The following is a 10,474-nucleotide window of genomic DNA, read 5'->3' on the forward strand; positions in this document are numbered from 1 at the left end:
TCATAGCAAAGTGTTTGGACTTTTGAAGAATAAACATCCATGTAGGTATAGGAAACGAAGTGGTTAATGGCACAAGACCACAGTTATTTGCCCTTGGTTGACCACAATACGGAAGTGGTTACGCGGAAAATAGTTCCTCTGTTTGATGGTGAATATTGGTGAATTTTTGAGTGAAAGACCTGCAATAAATGGCATGATTTAATAGAGAAAATATGAAATAGTAGGTACATGTACAATCTGACAGAATGAGAATGTCAGAATATGCATAACATGACTTTTTGATAGGGCCTGTTTTTCCTGTTTGCGGCCATCTAGAGAGTATTCTTCATACGCATGTGATTTGGTTCAAAATGGTGGAAAAAAGAGCCGGTCAACCCAATGTTTACTGTGGCTGGAATTTTTCCTCTTGAATAGTTCTGCTGAGTTCAGGTATTTTTATAGGGGTTAGAATGCATGCAAAATTGTTATAGTGTCCAGTGCCTATACAGAACATATAGTAAAAATAACTGTGGTCTTAGGCCTAATGACCTTGGAACGATATTTGCATGGACTCAATATGAACTATTAGTCATACAACTGGGTAACCGTACAAAACAAATAGTGAATGCTCCGAAAACGATATAGAGAGGCAATATATTAAGTCCAACGCTCGGACTGTCTTACAATATGTTTGGAGCAAAGTAATGCATATAATGCCAAGGTCATCAGCTCAATACAATACAAATAAAAAAAGAGTTTGAACTATCCCTGAGGTGGTACAAGAAATTATGCAGTTGGCTTTGAAAAATATTGTTACCTTTGAGACATGTTCTACTTACTAGATGGAAGGTTTTAGTCTAAGAGAAGGCAGGTGTGCTAGGTAAGAAACGTGAAAAACAAACCTTAAACTCTTAAGTTCGTTACCCTTGATACATTTGCTGCAGAATGCATGTTTCCGTTACTAAGATTCGAATTATCGTCAAAGTAAGTTTTGTGGGTTAGTAGCATTTAGTATTTCGATGGGTCTTTAGTAGCATATTTCTACCATGAAAGAAAGATCATTGCACATAAATAATTACTTAGGTTTGTATTTTGATCAAATGTAAGTTTAACATTCTTGGTGAAAACAACATTTGTGAACTGTCAATTTCTCTCACGATTGTTTTAAGCAGGAATGTTCTATGTTAAATGGTTATATTCATTTAGATGAGGCTACTTGTTATTTGACTCAGTAGGTAAGAGCGTTGGTCTACGGATCGCGGGGTCGTGAGTTCGATCCTCGGGCGGGGCGTATGTTCTCAGTGACGATTCGATAAACGACATTGTGTCTGAATTCATTAGTCCTCCACCTCTGATTCATGTGGGGAAGTTGGCAGTTACTTGCGGAGAACAAGTTTGTACTGGTACAGAATCCAGGAACACTGGTTAGGTTAACTGCCCGCCGTTACATGACTGAAATACTGTTGAAAAACGGCGTTAAACCCAAAACAAACAAACGAACTTGTTATTTGAATTTCCGGACGATATTTATTGATATTTGCGTAACCAATTGTTTGTCTTAAGACAACAGAAATAAAAACATTTAGTTCGCATGATAAGACTCGACAAGGAGATAAAATCTTCACTGACTCTCCTACATATTCTTGACACTAAAAGAACTAATTTGCTCTTCAGCTTTCTAGAGGAATCAGTTTCGCAACCGTTTGATCTGATTCTTAGAAACAAATCAATGACATTTTCATCATTCCTGTAACGTATGTGCATTAATGGCGGTGTACTGGATTGTTTCTTGTATTAATTGATTTCGTAGAAGCTTTGTTTAGAAAAACCTTTAAATAGACTTCGCTGTTTACTCATGTTAAAACTCCTATGATGTATTGTCTGTTCGAACAGGTTAAAATTAAATGTAACAGCTAATTGCATCGAAAATATGGATAAGATCTACAGCGGAGATGTTGCAAATGTAAGGCTGCAACAGAACAAATGCTTAGTTCCCAATATAAAACTAAATTTAAATGGTTATTTACTAAATATTGTCTTTATAACGATGACATGACAAAGTACACCGTAATGAAACTGCAAAATGTTGTAACAAATCTGCACATAAATACGTAATTTAATGTTCCACTTTACGGGTTTTCATGAATTTCGGACTTACATGTGTGAAATAAAAACTGTCACTTTTTCAAAGCAGTGAAAAAAACATTTTAATTTTCTCTGATATGGAACAACACATAAATGCTAAAGAATATTAGATTGTAATTATAAATAAGTGGATATAATTTCTGAAATATACTTTATTAAAGATATAAATGTTTATAAATACCTAAACCAACATAAAGATATTCTTTTCACGAAATATAGAAATCTCATAGAATTAACAAGTTTTTATATATATAACATAGGTATCGTGATGTCATGACGCATTGTACGTGTCGTTTCGCGGGAAAAATGGATATAATTGGTCAAAATCATTAAAATGCATTAATTAAATTAAATGTAATAGTTTTACACATGGCAGCGCCGTTCGTGAAAATATGACATCTGATTTCACTCAGAACAGAACAAGAGAGGTCAGATATTATGCAATATTTTAATTACATGCTATTTGTGGAACAAAAACATTGTTTAAACTAAATATTATGCAATGATTTATAATAACTTGTAAACATTACGACGTCATCAGATTCAAATTCTATTATTTAACAAAATCGCTTCTATCGTCATTTTCACTATGAAGAGCAGCAAATGTATATCAATAACATATCGGTAATGAGAGTATGCTTTATTGCAAAATTAAAATGCAACATGTTTGCCAGATATATCATTCAATGGGCACATTACAGTATAATTAACTAATCGAAAAAAGCTTTTTAACTAGTAACATGTAATTCTCTCGGCATTGATTTTGCATTCTAAAATAAAAGAGACACAGAATTTTTACTGTTTTTTTTTTGTCTTAGAAAATGATCTTAATATAGAAAACACTTTATATATAGAATACAATGGAACTTTTCAGAGTTCTTATCATATATTTTGATCATTGTAACATTTGCATACCTCATTTTTTTATTTATCTTTTTTTTCTCATTTGAATCGTACTTTTAGAATGAATCAGCCATGTTACTAAAGCAATTGTAAACATTTTGTAAATCTAGATTGAATTAAACGGGAGCATAAAGACCATCCAGTGTCAGAATAGCGTGCTTTAAATTAAGAAAAAGACTGGCCTCATTTTTCAAAAAAACTGTTTGATTTGTTAATCTAATGATTTAACTGTTGCTTGATTGTATTGATAGATATACATATTTCTGTATTTCGTAAAAACTATGGACTGCGTTAGAGTCGCAATGAAAATGTTTATAAAAATAAAAGGAAATAAAATTTTCATTACATTATCTTCAAGCAATTTCTACCAAAACAATACTGATTATTGAAACATTTCTTCCTCTTAAAAAATGTAATTTTGATGTAGATTTGGATCAGAATTCCTTAAATGGTTAATTGAAAGTAAGCATAGTTACCATATGAACGTATTCACTCCAACGTTCGCCAAATATAGTTGCAGAACGTGCCAGTTATTTCGAACAACGGCTATCTCGTCTTGTGTCAGTAATGGCGGCGACTGTTTGTATTCTTCCATAGGGTACACTTTTGTTGAACATTTCAATTTTATCCCGTCACAAACGCATCCCATTTTCATTGAATAACTTCCACATTTGTTAATTACGAAAGGCACATAATAATATATGTCAACATTCAAAGTATACCCTGGTATTTAAAGTTTCACAACATATTTTCAAACTCATGTAATGAATATGTATTTGAAAAGAAATAAAAGCAGAGGCAAAACATAACAAACCACGATATCCAGTCTTTATTAGTTATTTCATATTGCGCTCTTTATTTTATTAAGAAGTTGTTAGTAAATTACAATGTATTTTATATTAAATTCTACGATCAAAATTATCATCTTCCTTCCTGCTCATGTACAAGGTATGACAGCAATAATTGATTTCTCACTGAGAATTCTCTTCTTTGGACAATTAACAAACACTATTGGAAAATAATGACTGTTAGTACTATTTCATTACGTTGTAATAATATTATTGTTATACTGCTCGCTTTGCCTTACCTGATATTTTTTCTGTAATAATTCCCACGTAAATTCAGTAACTTATAATAGCATTGATATTCAAAACAGGTGACGTGTATATGGTATGCAAAGTAGATATTTATGTATGTTCAAGAATTTTATAGTGGCAAAATGTCAACAATTTTGTACGACGTTTTTCATAACGTGTATTGTCGGGCAGCGGTCGTATTATGTCTTAATGGCCTGATATTAGGTCAATTGCTTATCCAATTTATTAAATATGCACTTATAACAGTATCGTGTTGATTACCGAGATTGCATCTGCAAACTGGAGAAAAATGTAAAGTTTATTTCTGAATTAATATCATATTTGCTTAATATTTTAAGTAAGCTGCCGGAACATGTGCAAGTTATATATATATAAGCGTTTGAAATAATCAATTCCTCAAAATGCGAGTTGCGTTGATATTGGTTGAATAACTGACGATGACATTCTGGTATCTTCACGGCTATTCTTCGCAACGTATATATCGCGCAGTATCTGTACATGTTATCTGGCTAACACATTTGATTGACCTTTCAAAGTGGAAATATAAAATTAGAACGTCAGGAAGCACTTAAAGATCCACCACGACCTAGTGACCTACTTTTTCCTCCCAAATGAAATTCGTGCAAATCATTCTGGTAATACTGGCATACTACAGCTTTGCTACAAGATGACAGGTGGACAATTTAGGCCCTCCATGAATCAATGTGTTTTCACAATTTCGTCTGCAAACTTATTCAGTCATTCTCTTTTCAGTATAGTCTTATAAACATAGAATAGTTACTGTCTTTCACTGTAGAAACAAAGTGTGGTCTAAACACACTTTAATACATAAATGAGCCGTGCCATGAGAAAACCAACATAGTGGCTTTGCGACCAGCATGGATCCAGACCAGCCTGCGCATCCGCGCAGTCTGGTCAGGATCCATGCTGTTCGCTAATAGTCTTTGCAATTACGAATAGCTGTTAAAGCGAACAGCATGGACCTGACCAGACTGCGCGGATGCGCAGGCTGGTCTGGATCCATGCTGGTCGCATACCCACTATGTTGGTTTTCTCATGGCACGGCTCATTTATCATTTTCTTCATGCAAAGCATGTATAATTACCATCATGGAAATACAAAAGAATACAGTCATTTTGTGGCGCGTCTTTAAGAAACGAATTGAACATGACAAAACACCCTCAAACACGTTTTACTTATTGTCTGGTCTTTTGGAATCATAGTGTAAAATTCAATTTTCTTAAGATAGAGTTCCATTTAAGCCGGTGCTATTGGGTAAGATGCATATTTCATAACCTCTCATAAATAGACTCAATTAAACAAAATATGCTAATTTCTAACTTGTTTAAATTGCGTTTTATGCTTCAATAGGAATTTCGTATAGATTTTAATAATACAGGGATAAAGTTTATTTCTGAATTCTGACTACGAGGATGCCAGTATTAGGAAGCTAAATATTGGACATAAATACTTTAAACAATTGTTATCGCCCTTTACACCAGTTGATGGGTATAAGACAGAACACATTATATCAGCATAACCATAACATATTTTATCATGTTTCGGCACAAGGCCATTATCAATTCACATACACGATATTTATATTACATAGTTATTCTTCTGGCTGTCAAATAATTATATAAAACCACTTTTTGACTTTAACCAGCTTCGCCGTTTTCTACTGGATTGATTACATTACTTATATAATTAATAATTCTGTTCTATATTACTAATAATGTCTTGTAGTAATACATGACAAGACATGTACAAAAGCGTCATAAACAATAATAAATTCAAAACACAGTTTGAGACAAATGCAGATATTGTTGTTAATTTGTTAGATGCACAAGCTTTTAATGAATGAATACTTCATTGTTTTCCATTTGCAAATACTTACAGATCGTCAGATAAACAAATTTGTAAGTTCCAAAAGATTTGACAAAATTAGTTAGGCGTTACTCTTTTACGAATACGTTCGTATATTAACCTGATTTGCAACGCTCTTAACTGCATGGCATCTCTTGAACATTTCTTGAAGGTATACGATCGTTTAAACGTTTTCCAATTCCGTGATTAAATGTTTCTGCAGTATCATCATTCCCTTAACATAATTATATGTAAAATGAAAACAAACATTAAAAATAGAAAGCGTTCAAGACAAATTTAATATAATGGTTTTTGTTTATGTGTGATTTATGTATTTAAAAAATTGAGCTAAATCTTTTCTTATTGTCATTAGAAATATACGGTGCCCCTAAAGTGACATGTTAAGCACTTTTTTTCCACTTAGGTAATGTTAGACTTTTTTTATTTCGTTTAAACGAAATAATTTCGTTTAAATGAAATAACTATTTCGTTTAAACGAAATGATTTCGTTTAAACGAAATAACTATTTCGTTTAAACGAAATCTTAAACGAAATAACTAATTCGTTTAAACGAAATAACTAATTCGTTTAAACGAAATGATTTCGTTTAAACGAAATAACATCGTTTAAACGAAATGATTTCGTTTTTACGAAATGTTATTTCGTTTAAACGAATTAGTTATTTCGTTTAAACGAATTAGTTATTTCGTTTAAACGAATTAGTTATTTCGTTTAAGATTTCGTTTAAACGAAATAGTCATTCGTTAAAACGAAATTATTTCGTTTTTACGAAATGTTATTTCGTTTAAACGAAATGATTTCGTTTAAACGAATTAGTTATTTCGTTTAAACGAAATGATTTCGTTTAAACGAAATAGTTATTTCATTGAAACGAAATAGTCATTCGTTAAAACGAAATTATTTCGTTTTTACGAAATGTTATTTCGTTTAAACGAAATGATTTCGTTTAAACGAATTAGTTATTTCGTTTAAACGAAATGATTTCGTTTAAACGAAATAGTTATTTCATTGAAACGAAATCATTTCGTTTAAACGAAATAAAAAAAGTCTCACATTACCTAAGTGGAAAAAAAGTGCGTAACATGTCACTTTAGGGGCACCGTAGAAATAATCTTAAGGATCTTTGTCATTTGAGTCGATAGAAAAGATAAATTATCTAAAAGGCTTTATAGCATGTGAATAATTGCCAAGTACAATAGGATACAAACACTGTGAAAACTACTTCAGGGTTCTCCAAAGAGTTACGTGTTCATCTCTTAATGTTATATGACCTCAAAATATTTCTACTGGAAAAGATATAGCTATATCTTGGAGTTTGTAAGTAATTTAACACTATGTACCTAAATGTATACCGAACTTTTGTATCAAATACACGTGTAAATCATAAAACACTACGGCAGACACATTTTACAAGACTTCTCACCGATACCGAGAAGCTAAACTGAATAAATATTTGATGTCGTTCTGTTGACGTGTAATATATATATTTTTATCAGACAGAACGTAGATATTGGCAGTACAAATTAATTAGACTATCTGATATATCGGAAGCATTAATCATTAAAGGGATTCGGAGAAAAATTGTCGCAGTAACATTAAGCATGCTGTCATCTACTCCATATATATGTGTTTCATATGTCAAACAAATTTATGTCGGAAAAATTTTAATATTGCCTTTACTGCAGTTTACTTCACGTCTAATGGCTTTGTCTGACATTTTGGAAAAGCTTAGCATTTATTGCGGACGAAATAACTCCTAATCTAAAGCATTTGTATACAAATAACACCAAATGACACTATTCAAACATTTTATCCTTACAGTTTAAGTCAATAGCTTAGACATAGCAAACACTAGTCCATTTTACAACTTAATACTCAAAGTGTATATATACCGGAGAGCAAAAGACTTAAATGATATTTTAAAGTATACAAACTGATTATTGAAGAAATGTCTGTTTCGTTATGCTACTGTTAAAACTAAGAAAGACATGAATTGACTTTTACGGCGGCACAAGTAGTTCACTTTGGCTATCTTAAGATGTAGAAATGTCATATTTGCCAACAAAACCAAGTAACACTAGTTAAATACTTAAAATTTAAGTTGAAAATGATCTATCTCCTAGACTAATTAAGATACCGGTATATCAACTGTGTTCTGCCAAAATGCTTTTGTGTTGTTTGTTTTGTACATTCGAACATTTTTTGAATTTGCATCATTAAGATTAATTCAAAAATGATTTAAAATGATTTAGTTTTCAAATTAGTCACAAATTGAAGGAGTTGACGGGAACTGATATAAACTACGTAATTAGTCTCTTTTCGGTAAAGGGTAATGGGCTTCTTAATTTTAAGTGACTTGATATACCAACGCGAGTCAAGAACCGAGTTCATTTTATTACATTACCTTATTCTGTTCAAGCAAATATATTTTTCTCATAGACTATATCTTACTTTCAAAAGTGTTAATGACTTCAATATTGATCTGTTGTATCCGTTGTTGGCGATCTTAGCAGAATAAAGCTATGTCTCTACATGTATATGACCTACACGATATATAGTTTGCATATCAGAAATGTACAGAGGCCCGTTTATATATACTGTAAATGAAATTTTCTTCTTATAAGTTGGGGAGCAAAGATATGTAAAGATAACAGTCAAATTTCCTTGTTTGAGTAAACACGTTCTTAATGTTACATTTGTATTTCAGTTTGACGGCAAACCTTTGAAGATACGTATAGTATAAGTACACTTGAAGTAGCTAATTCTATTTTTGGTAATTTGAATGGGATATTATTACAGCTATGAGTAGATTAACTTCTCTAGAGCAAAACATCTGACCAGCAAACACGAAGGGCCTTCCTTACTTGAATGTTCTCTTTCACATTTTCAGTCGTTATTATTGCATATTAACCTTCATCAATTTCGAGAAAATGCACTGGTACGATTATTGATTTAAGCCACTTTTACACTCAGTAGATTTATTGTTTTACTTAAGCTGTACTTTGTGCATGTACACTATAAAAAAGCAATCAGTATTTATAATGCATCATTCCTCATTTAAAGGAAGTTATTCACTTGTATTGTTTGTGCTACCATCTTATAATCACTTTACCTGATGTAGTGCAGAATTGTAAGTGATATTACATTTGCATATATAAATCATCAATCCATTATTAATTATAGTAATTTTCGTTTCAACAAAATAAAATGTTTTACTTTGATAAAAATAATGTAAATACTTAAATAGCGGGTAAAGTGTTTGAATTTTTATCTTCGGGTCTTACGATAATAGATTTCGGCTTAAGCCGGCGGGCAATGAGAGGTGTCGGCGTGGTCGTGTTCTACATTTCATTACATGTCATGTTCAGACTCAATCAAACTGAGTCTGTTATTATGTTGCTTGGTTGATTCTATACCTCCAAAGGGTCCTTCTAAACATTTGATTTTTATTGATCAGTGTATATGTTTAGATACAAAACTCTCATTATCTGAAAATGTATTCTATTCACAGCCATCATGGCTTTCATAAGAATATCAAAATCAAACATACTTTCACTAATATCACTGCATGCTAAGTTATTCATTTGTCTTATAAATGTTATACATGTTTCAAATTCCCTAACTAATAGTTTTATATGCCCACCAATTTCATTCTTTATTTAAAAGTACATTCTATATATATGAACTTTTTTCATTTCTAGTCCTGTCATTTACAGACATATATTTTACAGTTTCCAGTGTAATGATAATGTTGCTTTTTATAACAAATACGGATTAAATGTAGTAAATTGTTGACATTTTATTCTCTTAATACACAAACTCATGAAAAAACTCAGTACCAACACGAGTGTGCTATCATTTTGCTTTGTTGCGCTTTCTTTGTTAACCGTTCCAGTGGTTCTTCTTGTTCTATTAAACAGTACTTTCTTTTATCATATTGTTATCTTCTAGCGGTCGTTGCTTTAGAAATGACAGAAGATATCAAGCCGATTACAAAAAAATTGAGTTGATATTAAACTAAAACTTTCCTTCTGACCATTAGTTTTCTACAAATACTCTGGAAGTATTTAGTTCAGAGAGCTTATTATGTCGTGCCTTTTGTCAAATTGACTACTTCGTGAGGGATATGAATTCGTTCTTTATACTTCCTAAAAGTGATATAAAATCACGTTCTGTTTGTCTGGTGTATTTAACTTCACAGATGACACAACCACCAGATCCGTGAAAATTACACTCTAACGACTATAAGTGATTTTGCTGAATTTCAAAATGCATATCAACATATGTTCTATGTTAGACTACTAACAAATAAGCAGTCTTAAATAAAGTTAGGTTAACACATCTGTTAACACAAGCAATTGCTTTCAAAATTTCATAGATTATCTTCCGTCAAATTGTAACATTCCGTTTCTTATGTGATAAACGATCCATTTAAAGACTTTAGACCAAGCTTCTTCCAGTGC

The sequence above is a fragment of the Mercenaria mercenaria genome, chromosome 14 (assembly GCF_021730395.1).
Source record: "Mercenaria mercenaria strain notata chromosome 14, MADL_Memer_1, whole genome shotgun sequence".
Lineage (NCBI taxonomy): Eukaryota > Metazoa > Mollusca > Bivalvia > Venerida > Veneridae > Mercenaria > Mercenaria mercenaria.